Source organism: Schistocerca americana, chromosome 5 (genome assembly GCF_021461395.2).
Source record: "Schistocerca americana isolate TAMUIC-IGC-003095 chromosome 5, iqSchAmer2.1, whole genome shotgun sequence".
Classification (NCBI taxonomy): domain Eukaryota; kingdom Metazoa; phylum Arthropoda; class Insecta; order Orthoptera; family Acrididae; genus Schistocerca; species Schistocerca americana.
Window position 1 is genome coordinate 138,438,648 of NC_060123.1, and position 12,264 is coordinate 138,450,911.

The window sequence follows — 12,264 nt, forward strand, 5'->3', positions numbered from 1 at the left end:
ATGGTCGCATCCGTGTTTGGGCACACGCACATTGGAAGCGTGTATTCATCATCGCCATACTGGCGTATCACCAGGCCTGATGGTATGGGGTGCCATTGGTTACACGTCTCGGTGATCTCTTGTTCGCATTGACGGCACTTTGAACAGTGGACGTTACATTTCAAATGTGTTAAGACCCGTGGCTCTACCCTTCATTCGATCCCTTCGAAACCCTACATTTCAGCAGAATAATGCACGACCGCATGTTGCAGGTCCTGTACGGGCCTTTCTGGATACAGAAAATGTTCGACTGCTGCCCTGGCCAGCACATTCTCCAGATCTCTCACCAACTGAAAACGTCTGGTTAACGGTGGCCGAGCAACTGGCGTGTCACAATACGCCAGTCACTACTCTTGATGAACTGTGGTATCGTGTTGAAGCTGCACGGCCAGCTGTACCTGTACACGCTATCCAAGCTCTGTTTGACTCAATGCCCAGGCGTATGAAGCAAGAGATGTTTGTTCCGGGTACTGATTTCTCAGGATCTATGCACCCAAATTGCGTGAAAATGTAATCACATGTCACATCTAGTAAAATGTATTTGTCCAATGAATACCCGTTTATCATCTAAATTTCTTCTTGGTGTAGCAATTTTAATGGCCAGTAGTGTAAAAGAACTTTACAACTGTAGCGGTATTTTCAACCTCCGGTACGATGCACAGTTGTGGAAGTTCCTCCAAGAGGACCGTATGCCTTAATTTTGAGGTTGCCTTAGGGTGAAGAATTGATAGTATCCAAAAGCGACGATGCAGGAAGTCATCAACTTGCGACCTTTCGCTCTCACTGCCACCACGCTTATTTTCTTCATCTTCGTAGTCTTTGCTGGAGACTATGAGACCGATTTCTACCGCAGCCTCAATCCCATATCGACCATGATCTCCGACATCTTTACCTTCGTTATAATTTTTCAGGCTTTGTTTAACCCCACGTTTATTACTGGAAGTATTAGCAATAAAAAATCGAAAATCTGTTGTTTAGCAACAGGCTACTTTGAGCGGTATTAACGTGCAGGTCAAACTAAAGACTAAAACAACCGGTGTAATCCATATCTAGTCTCAAGACGCACCGCTGCAGGGGCTATGGCTCCCCGCGTCGCGCAATCACTCAACGTAAGGCAAAGAGCAGGCGACGCTTCTTGCTGCAGTAATTACAAATGAAACACGGTCGGTAGCTCCAGGTTTTCTAAGCGTGACTGGTAGCTTCTTGCGAAGGCATCATAGCGGTCTTCCCTGTCCATAGCGGGCACCTACTGGGCCTAATTTGCAGCGAGTGCGAGGTGGAAGTTTGAAAGTAGAGACGTTCGTTGAAAGTAAATAAAGTTTGCAGTTAACTCTGCAGAAGCAGTGCAGTCGCAAGGCAGTGCAGGCAATGAATAGTGTAACCCGAGACGCTTGAGACTGGCTGCAGGCAATGTTTAAGGAAATTCGTAAGGTCGTCGGTGTTACAGTCACGAGTGCACGGGAACTGCAATCAGTGACATTCGTCAATTACTAACGGAGTAGATGAGATGAAGGCGGGTTCAATAATTATACGGACGGCATGATGTGAAATGTAGTGGGAGACCATCTCTCTTGAGACACAAATTAGTTAATTCTGCTGAAAGAAAGGTACAACAGACGTAACAGTCTATCATGAAAACTCTGGATGTGAATTGTCTACAAGTTTTCCGATTACTCCTGCACTAATTTGTGTCAGGCAGATTGAATTTGTGCTAAGTTTTGTGCTAGAAGGACCTGAACTACAGTAACAGAAGACCACACGAAGAGGCGGGAGAGAAATGTGCCACAGGCCCGGTGGCCGAGCGGTTCTAGGAGCTTCAGTGCGGAAACGCGTTGCTGCTACGGTCTCAGGTTCGAATCCTGCCTCGGGAATGGATGTGTGTGATGTCAAAATGTTCAAATGTGTGTGAAATCTTATAGGACTTAACTGCTAAGGTCATCAGTCCCTAAGCTTACACAATACTTAACCTAAATTAACCTAAGGACAAAGACACACACCTATGCCCAAGGGAGGACTCGAACCTCCGCCGGGACCAGCGGCACAGTCCAGGACTGCAGCGCCTTAGACCGCTCGGCTAATCCAGCGCGGCTGTGTGTTGTCCATAGGTTTGTTAGGTTTAAGTAATTCTAAGTTCTAGGGAACTGATGTCCTCAGATGTTAAGTCCCATAGTGCTCAGAGGCATTTGAACCATTTTTAAGTATCACTACTTTCCACATTGCATTCGTTAAGTTATCCCAAGTCTTTAAATAATTTATGAGATTGAAGTGCAGTTTTTGATCGAATTCTTTGTATTTGCTGCTACCTTCTTTAATCCGAAGACATTATCAGTGCAGATTCTTCTCTTCCTAAGGTTATCGATGGCTTTTAAATACGTACTCTACGACGTAAACTTCTAGCTTTTGAATGAGTTCTCTATATTTCTCAGCTGTCTGCTGTAGTTTCATGACATTGGATTTTCCGTTTATAATACCAATCGGTCCTCAGTTATAATATTTTAAATTATTCTACGGTCAGAGTTCTGTAGTACTCCTACCTCGAATAATTTTTCAAAGTTGCTTTATCTCAAACAAGGCGTTTAAAAAAATAGTGTTAGATATTCCTGCAGGAGATAATGTTGGTCAAAACTAGAAGAAAAGCTCAAATAATCGTACGTCCGGGAATCAACACTCGTTAAGATATGGGTCAGTCTACCCTCTCTTTCCTATCTGTCTGTTACATAGAAGTAGACACTACGTGCAGTGCTGCATGTGAGTTACCACGCGTCCTGCCTGACATATCCTTCAATCCTTCTTGCTGTGAATATGCTTTTCAAATACACCTAGCTCCATTCAGATTGCATCACATTGGTCAAACTGTTCAGTAACGTCTGCACATTGTTGATGGGTTGGAAATACACCAATACCTTTAAGTGTCCCTATAGACAGAAATCCAACGCATTCATGTCCGCTAAGTGGGAGACCATGACACCGGACACCCTAGATCACTCCATCGCCCACGAAACATTCAGTTAAGGGACTGTCGCACAATCAGTAGAAAATGGTGTGTTGCCTGTCGTACATAAGCCAAAGTCCTTGTGAGATCCGCGTTTCTCCCGACGTACGCAGTGTTCAGACACCTTACACCGTGTGACGCTGTCGAGGACCGCCGATATTTAGAAAGGCGAGCACCCTATCATTTTCAAAGAAAACCGCATATGAGATGGTGGCATCCTGTCGAAATACTGGCAGTTATCGACGACGTCATCCAGCTGCGTTCCCATAAGTTAACTGAACACAATCGTAATCTTCCTGCATGGATGACGTTCTCCAATACCGTTAGTCATTAACTACGCAGAAATAGGAGATACACAGCACGTGTTAATCTGTTTGGTAAACGTGTCTGGTCCTGTAAGTCCGTCACCGACACATCCGTCCCAGGCACTGACGCTGAAGTTAACCTGATGGGCCACCTCTATGATTGCTGCAGTATTTACATGTGACCACAGTTACTAGCTGTGGTAATTTACTATGCCATGTCTTATGAATCTTGCCTCACACACTCCTGGAAATTGAAATAAGAACACCGTGAATTCATTGTCCCAGGAAGGGGGAAACTTTATTGACACATTCCTGGGGTCAGATACATCACATGATCACACTGACAGAACCACAGGCACATAGACACAGGCAACAGAGCATGCACAATGTCGGCACTAGTACAGTGTATATCCACCTTTCGCAGCAATGCAGGCTGCTACTCTCCCATGGAGACGATCGTAGAGATGCTGGATGTAGTCCTGTGGAACGGCTTGCCATGCCATTTCCACCTGGCGCCTCAGTTGGACCAGCGTTCGTGCTGGACGTGCAAACCGCGTGAGACGACGCTTCATCCAGTCCCAAACATGCTCAATGGGGGACAGATCCGGAGATCTTGCTGGCCAGGGTAGTTGACTTACACCTTCTAGAGCACGTTGGGTGGCACGGGATACATGCGGACGTGCATTGTCCTGTTGGAACAGCAAGTTCCCTTGCCGGTCTAGGAATGGTAGAACGATGGGTTCGATGACGGTTTGGATGTACCGTGCACTATTCAGTGTCCCCTCGACGATCACCAGTGGTGTACGGCCAGTGTAGGAGATCGCTCCCCATACCATGATGCCGGGTGTTGGCCCTGTGTGCCTCGGTCGTATGCAGTCCTGATTGTGGCGCTCACCTGCACGGCGCCAAACACGCATACGACCATCATTGGCACCAAGGCAGAAGCGACTCTCATCGCTGAAGACGACACGTCTCCATTCGTCCCTCCATTCACGCTTGTCGCGACACCACTGGAGGCGGGCTGCACGATGTTGGGGCGTGAGCGGAAGACGGCCTAACGGTGTGCGGGACCGTAGCCCAGCTTCATGGAGACGGTTGCGAATGGTCCTCGCCGATACCCCAGGAGCAACAGTGTCCCTAATTTGCTGGGAAGTGGCGGTGCGGTCCCCTACGGCACTGCGTAGGATCCTACGGTCTTGGCGTGCATCCGTGCGTCGCTGCGGTCTGGTCCCAGGTCGACGGGCACGTGCACCTTCCGCCGACCACTGGCGACAACATCGATGTACTGTGGAGACCTCACGCCCCACGTGTTGAGCAATTCGGCGGTACGTCCACCCGGCCTCCCGCATGCCCACTATACGCCCTCGCTCAAAGTCCGTCAACTGCACATACGGTTCACGTCCTCGCTGTCGCGACATGCTACCAGTGTTAAAGACTGCGATGGAGCTCCGTATGCCACGGCAAACTGGCTGACACTGACGGCGGCGGTGCACAAATGCTGCGCAGCTAGCGCCATTCGACGGCCAACACCGCGGTTCCTGGTGTGTCCGCTGTGCCGTGCGTGTGATCATTGCTTGTACAGCTCTCTCGCAGTGTCCGGAGCAAGTATGGTGGGTCTGACACACCGGTGTCAATGTGTTCTTTTTTCCATTTCCAGGAGTGTATATAAACAAAACGCAGGCAATGCACTGTGGATGTTGAAAGTCCCACGCGTCCACAGGTGTCGGCTTCAGAAAATATCATTATAGATACTTTTCTTCTAGTTTTGACCAATTCTGACTCTTGTAGGAATATGTGACATCTTAGATGTATTTCATACACACCAAAATACTTGACGATGCTATGTCTAATATGTGAAATCGTGTTTTTTGTTTAAGTTGCGGTTTTAGTTTTGGTAACGAAACATGCATTTAAGACAATGCGAACTTAAAATCGGGCTCTCACCACACCCTTAAACTCGTATTCACATTTGTTGGCTTCGCCATCTCAGGACCAAACTTTTGCCTCCCAACCTAACCCACACCATGGGTCACGCTACACCTAAGCCTGTCATTGCAACCAAGATTTCAAAAGGCAAGGTGCAGCATACACTAACACACACTAGCGCTACTTTATAGATCTTGAATGTTATGATTTCCTCCGACCATGTCTTCTTTCCGAAATGAAAGAGATATTTTTCTGCAGCCAGCACTGATTTAATAAATCCAAAAATTTGAGAGTTATCTGCTTACTTATCCAATTATGACCCTAAACAGGACATTCTGGTAAGAAAATGTTTCTACTAAGGACTCACAGTCTCAGTGTCACCATACCGCTTTTCCATCGCGCAATGGGGAAACTAGAGTGCCTCGTCCTTCTCTGTCCTCGCCGAGTAGGCAGATCCTTCTGTAAGGCCACCAAACCATCTGCCGCAGTACACTCGTGGTAACCTGCAGTTCATTTTCTCACAACAGCGATACTCGCCTGCCTCGGTTGAAGTGCTAGTTAAAACAGTGCGGGCAGAAGAGGTCAGCAGCGTAACAAAACGTCACCAAAATAAAGTAAATGTAAACTAAACAGTTACTGCTGCTTTCACAGTGGGCTTCTTACCTCAGTCAAAGAGTAACCGATTCGTGCAGATGCAGTAGTCGCCACGGTCTTACGTCGAGACTACGGAAAATTTCTTTCTACGTGTGTCGTTCTTCCGGCTGCGCACACATCAGAGCGCAAAGAAACGCTCTGTGACCAAATTCAAGAGCTGCTACTTTGCGCCTTCTGGATACTGAAAGCATTTGTGTTTGTTCAGTGAGCATCTCTACTTTACAGTTGTCGAAAAAAAAAAAACTGTTATCATCTCGACCAACTTGTCTACAGTATCAATCTGTCAGATTCATAAGACACTTGTTGTATGAAAAATAATTTCTCATTTATATTTACTTCTGCATGTGTAACTTTTCTTAATGACTGCTGCAAGACCTGTTGTGCTGACGTTCTTTCGATGTCACTTCTGTCGTTTAGTTTTACTATTGGTACGGCGCGCGGCTAAATGTTTCATTGTTACTCTCTAGTCACATTATGATACAGCATAAGCATGGACGCTGGCAGCACCCGTGTTACAAGGAGAAAATCGCGATTCATCTCCGCAGCGTTTCACTGGACAACACGTTCCGCGGATAGCTGTAAACTGTTTGCTGGTGTCATGTGCTCATTCTTCGTCGATTGTACATTAAATAACATGAAGAAACTAGATTCGTACAGAAGAATGTTTACCGCGCTGTAAAACGTGAGGCCAAATAAAGTAAAATAAACAGTCCTATTTGATTTCCTGTCGTATGGAGTCGTATCACGCTTTCAAGTCGGTAAAATTATGCATTCTGTGTGGATCATAAATTAATGGAATATTTCGACAAATACAAGTGGTATCTGTCTCACTCGTTTCAGCACTTATTACAGAAGTTACTCTCCAGTATCGTCCGCCTCCTCAGCTAAGTCGCGAGCGCATCTGACTGCCATGAAGCAGGCCAGTATTCGATTCCGGACCGGATTGGGGATTTTCCCCGCTCGGTTTATTTCATCATCATCGTCATCATAATCGACACACACGTAGACCAGTGTAGCATCAGTTCAAAAGACTTACTTACAACTTGGCACCCGAACTTCTCCTGCTGGGGACGCCTGGAGATCAGTTTTCTCCAATATATTTGAGTATTTAATGTCCCGCCAAGGTCAAGGTCGTTATAGACAGAGATCAAACTAAGCAGGGCACGAAGAGCACAATCAAGTGGCACTGGCCTTTTGGAAGGACTCATCTTGAAATTCTCGCTAAGACGCTGGAAAGCCCATCCCATTCTTATTACTAACCGAAAGACTTAAATAGTGGGCTCTTCATGAGAAACGCAGAAGCTCTGTGTGAAAAATCAGAAGGTAAGCATACAAGACCCATTTTTTAAGGATATGAGACCCAGTGAATAAACCAATACTTCGCCTTTAATGGTGTACCCATGTCATTAGTACACGTATCCACCGACTGCATATGAAATGGTAAATGGGGAAGTGTGTTCCATTTTCGTCTGACAGTCTTTTGAAAAACAATCTCTTCGGTTCGAGTCCCCGTCCGGCACGCAGAATTATTCTCCCAGGGGATTTCTAAACTTCGCACACTCATGTAGAGAGTGCAGGATTCATTCTGGAATCACAACTATTCTGTTCTGCAGTTGCTGTAAAATTTAGCTTCCTCTCGAAATTCATTTTGAGTGTTAAACTAAACTAAACTCCGCCCGAATATGCCACGAAAGCCCAACGGTACCGACTGGCCGCCGTGTCATCCTCAGCCCACAGGCGTCACTGGATGCCGATATGGACGGGCATGTGGTCAGCTCTCCCGGTCGTATGTCAGTTTACTTCTCAGTTTTGCCTCGCAATGGATGAGTGCACCCCGCTTGCCAACAGCGCTGGGCACACCGGATGGTCACCCATCCAAGTTCTTGCCCAGCCCGACAGCGCTTAACTTCGGTGATCTGACGGGAACCGATGTTACCACTGCGGCAAGGCCGTTGGCTTTTGGTTCTTGGGGTTCCCGTGATTATTTGATTACGTTGAAACCAAGTAAAAGTCTGGAAAAGCTAAGTGTTCCACACAAAGAATGGCGATTAAGGGCAACATAAAAAGATGCGAAAATCGGAAGGGAAAGATGGCGGGTCTCTTGCGCAACTTAATGGAAAACAAACAGCAGAAATGTTTTGAGCAGTAGACAGAATGGATGTTGACATGTATAGAATCAGTTGCGTTCTACTTTAAATGCGACTACCGTTAACAATATACGCTTAATAAATAAACAAATCTGGAAAGGCCTACTCGTTCGCTTCGTCTAACGGTTCGTCCAGAACTTTCCCGGCTGTGTTATAAACAGCTCGTTCACTTACACTGTTGTCACCGATGTTGATGGAAATTGTTACAGTGCAATGGTACACAAGTTGGGACAGAAAATCAGTCGTGCACTAACAGTCCTGACAAATGTTTTTCTGTCCCGTGATTTTTATGCTTTGGTAGAAGGCCATTTAATACCTTTTAAAGATGTAGTTCAGGAGAACAGGAGTAAAAAAATGGCAATGAATGTAAGTATACATTGTTTACTAAACAGTCGTCTGTAATCTAACACTATACGCATATATTATTTACGTATGTAAACTTCGCAAGTTTACCCTAAGCGAATAATGAGAAAAAAATAAACACAGGTTTAACTGACTGCCGATTAGTGATTTATAGTTCGTCCCGTTTGAGCAGTGGGAACTCGTAGCTGAACGTACGGAGGTACCTGTCCATCCTAAGGCAACGATAAATTACCGGCTTTGAAGACTGGGCGCTTGCCGCGGCCGTGGTGGCTGCAGGGTTGCGCAATCGCAGGCGCCGAGGGCTGCGCCTGCCCTCGGCGCGGCTTCCGGCTCTGTGAGGACGTTTCCAGTAGATTGCAGGGACCTCAGCAGCCGCTCATCGCTGCCACTGTAGGTCAGTAGATGCCTCTTAACTCCACAGCCAGCGTCGGCCGTGCGCGCTGTTACTTCTGATGCGCTTAGTGTCATACGCTCAGTCGTTATCGTGCTGAAACATACTGTCGACTTCAAAGCTGTTACATATGAGTGTCACATCACCAAGACGTAAGGCGCTGAGCTTCATTTCTCTACACAATTTCCATTACATTACAAATACTTGGTTCGGTGAGATTGGACTTTCCTAGTCATCGTTGTTATTGTTGGTTTTTTTGTCTTCAGTCCAATGAATGTTTGCATAGTGATCGCCATGTTCTCCATCTCCGAATACCTGCTACAACCTACATCCATTTGAAACTGCTTACTGTGTTCGTGCCTAGGTCTCCCTCTACAATTTATACCCACCCCCAACCCCCATACATCTGTCTGTAACCAAACAGACTATTCCTTGACGCCACAAGGTCTGTCGTATCAACTGACCCTTTCATGTAGTTAATTATTCCACAGCTCAATACCTCCTACTTATTCTATCTATCCATTTAATCTCCAGCAATCTTCCCCACCACATTTCAATATCTTTATTCTCTTCGTATCTATTTTGCTTACTGTCAACGTTTCATTTTCTCATAAGCTACACTACAAGCAAACACTCGCAGAAAAGACTTCGTAAGACTTAAATTTACATTAGAGGTTAACAAATTTCTCCTTTTCGGAAACGCCTTTCTTCATATTTTAAGTCTGCACTTTGTTCCCTCTCTACTTCAGCCATCGTCTGTTACATTCCTAATCAGACAGCAAACCTGTTCTACAGTAATATTTCCTAATGTAGTGCCCAGCATAATCTTTTTCATCTTTATTTGGGATTGATCTAATGATTTATTTTGAAGAAAATACTCATTGCATTTTGCCGATCTTCCTTGTCATTGGCCGTCTCAGGCTAAAATACAATGTCGTCAGAAAACCTTAATTCTTTTATTTATTCGTTGATAAATTCGATCCCCTTTCTAATTTTCTCTTCGGTTTACTTTGTTGCTTCCTTATGGATGGAGCTATTTCACGTCCTTTGTCTCTTGTAACTGTCGCCTGGTTTCCGTGAAAGCTTACACTCTCTATATTTTGTCCTTGCCAGCACTAGAATTTAGAAGAACCTATTCCTGTCAAACATTGTCCCAAGGATTCTCCAAATCTACAGATGCCATAATTGTAGGTTTTGCCTTTCTGCTGTCTGTTTTCTAAGTCGAAGGGTCAGTATCACTTCTCGTATTCCTGCCTTCCTCCGAGGTGGACTATTGCCAATTTAACGATTCTTCTGTAAAGATATCGGCTTAATTTTTTACAGTCATAACTTACGTCCTTATTGTGTCGTAAAAAATGTAAAATGTCTAATAGCGTTTTAGGTAACATATATCCTCTCAATTCAAGGAAAATTTGTTTTCCTCGGGTCTACTATTGAGGTTAAGAAACATACAGTATACATATATTCTCGCTTTCGGACGCCACAGCGCGATCCCTTGCATACTAACAGTATAAAAATATCTCTAACAAAATTGCGTCCTGCATATATTTTCGGTTAAAAATGGACGTCAAATGAAGGGAATGTTTAGCAACAATAATAACAAGGAGACAAATATTTACATTACAGACTGTGTAGCTGGGCTCCCCAGTTAGTTAAGTGGATAAGGCTTTGAACTAGAATACTCGATTTCAACAACTCGATTTCGGGGCTAAGTGCACTTTGTTTTATTTTAGATTGTGTAACACTGCAACGGCCCATGGTGCATACATTATGGTGTAGACGTTAGCCCGGCGTGCTGCGTGTCGCCCGTTTAAACCCGATAACAGCAATTGTTTAGCATTTATCATCTCTGAGAGGTTTCTGGAATATCTTATGTTTATAATGTTTGTATAAATGCCGGTATTCTGGAATATTCGTTCAGAAGTTCAGTTGTGTCCTGGCTGCACGTTGATGTCCGTGGTTTCGGGTCTATGTAATGCATCTCACCGACGACCCCGCTTTCGGGTTTGACGCTGATCCTGACTACGATGTGACAGTGTGATACCTTGCGTCTTAGTCGTTGTACGACAAGTACAGAAGATCTTGCACAAAACGCGTGCAATTCAAACATATATCAGTGCCATATGTGATATCGGATTTATAGCCATTTGCAGATGCATGTTGAAACTTTACCTTACATGTGACCTCACTATGTGACACATCAAGGCCTAAATACAGCGGCTATGAATGTGTGAAACAAATGAACAGTACGTACAGTCAAATAGCTGAAAATTCTTTCCTTTTTTTAAAAAAAAATGAGGAAGCTTACGTTTTGTTTGATCCGTCATTTACGATTTGTGATCAGTCTCTCTTAGCAGCATCAAACTAGAATGACCTATCAACCGATGACATTATGAACTTGCATGGAAAAACCAAATTTGATACTGATATTTCTGTGTGAAATATGGATACAACAAGAGTCTGTACTCGGATCAGTACGCATTTGCTATCGTTTCATCTGGGTGAAAGCACAATTGCAATAATCTAAATCGTTTAGCAAATATCTTTGGTTATTATTTATTTATTAATTCCAGCCAGAAAAAAACTAAGCTAAACTAAACAAATCTCCGCACGAACAAGCCATGAAGGCGCAAAGATACTGACCACCCGGCGCGTCTTCCTCAGTCCGCAGGCGTCACTGGACGAGCATACGGAGCGGCACGTGGTCAGCACACCGCTCTCCCTACCGTATGTCAGTTTAAGAGACCGGAGCTGCTACTTCTCACTCAAGTAGCTCCTCAGTTCGCCTCACAAGGGCTGAGTGCATCCCGCTTGCCAACAGCGCTCGGCAGACCGAATGGTCACACTTCCAAGTGAGAGCCTTGCCAGACAGCGGTTAACTTCGGTGATCAGACGGGAACCGTCATTACCACTGTGGCAAGGTCGTTAACCAGAAAAATAATCCAGTACATGATAATTACCATTAGAAGCAAATAAAATAAATAATTATCAAGCTACACTACTGTTGATCGATATCTTGCAACTTCAGTTGCGTTCCGAGTTGCAAGTAGAAGAACGCCTCTGTAAGATGCTCCTCAGTGACAGCTGGTGATATCCACAGTTAAGTGTCGCTTATAGAGATTACTCCAGGATCTCCCAACTCCAGAACTACGATGGATGTGTAGTCTCCACAAGATCCCGCTCCGTCCGTGTGCAGGTGGGAGCGTTTCCGAAGGAAGACAGCGGGTCTCAGGTCGAGAAACCCACAACTGTTTCCATGTTGTAGCTGCTGTTGCCAGACGGATGTGGTCTAGAGGAATCTTTTTCCGGACCTCAATCTTGGGGTTGCTGGAACGTGCCCATGTAATGGATGGTTTTCCTTATGAACATGCTGATCCATAGTTTCCTTCACCAATCGTCTCCTGGTCTCTAGTACATGCCTTGATTGCAATGATGCGGAAAAACTGA

General features: G+C 45.1%; 1 pseudogene; it reads right to left on the minus strand.

Moving 5' to 3' along the window:
* Positions 1-7,755: 7,755 nt before the first annotated feature.
* Positions 7,756-7,873, minus strand: LOC124616924 (annotated as a pseudogene).
* Positions 7,874-12,264: the final 4,391 nt, after the last annotated feature.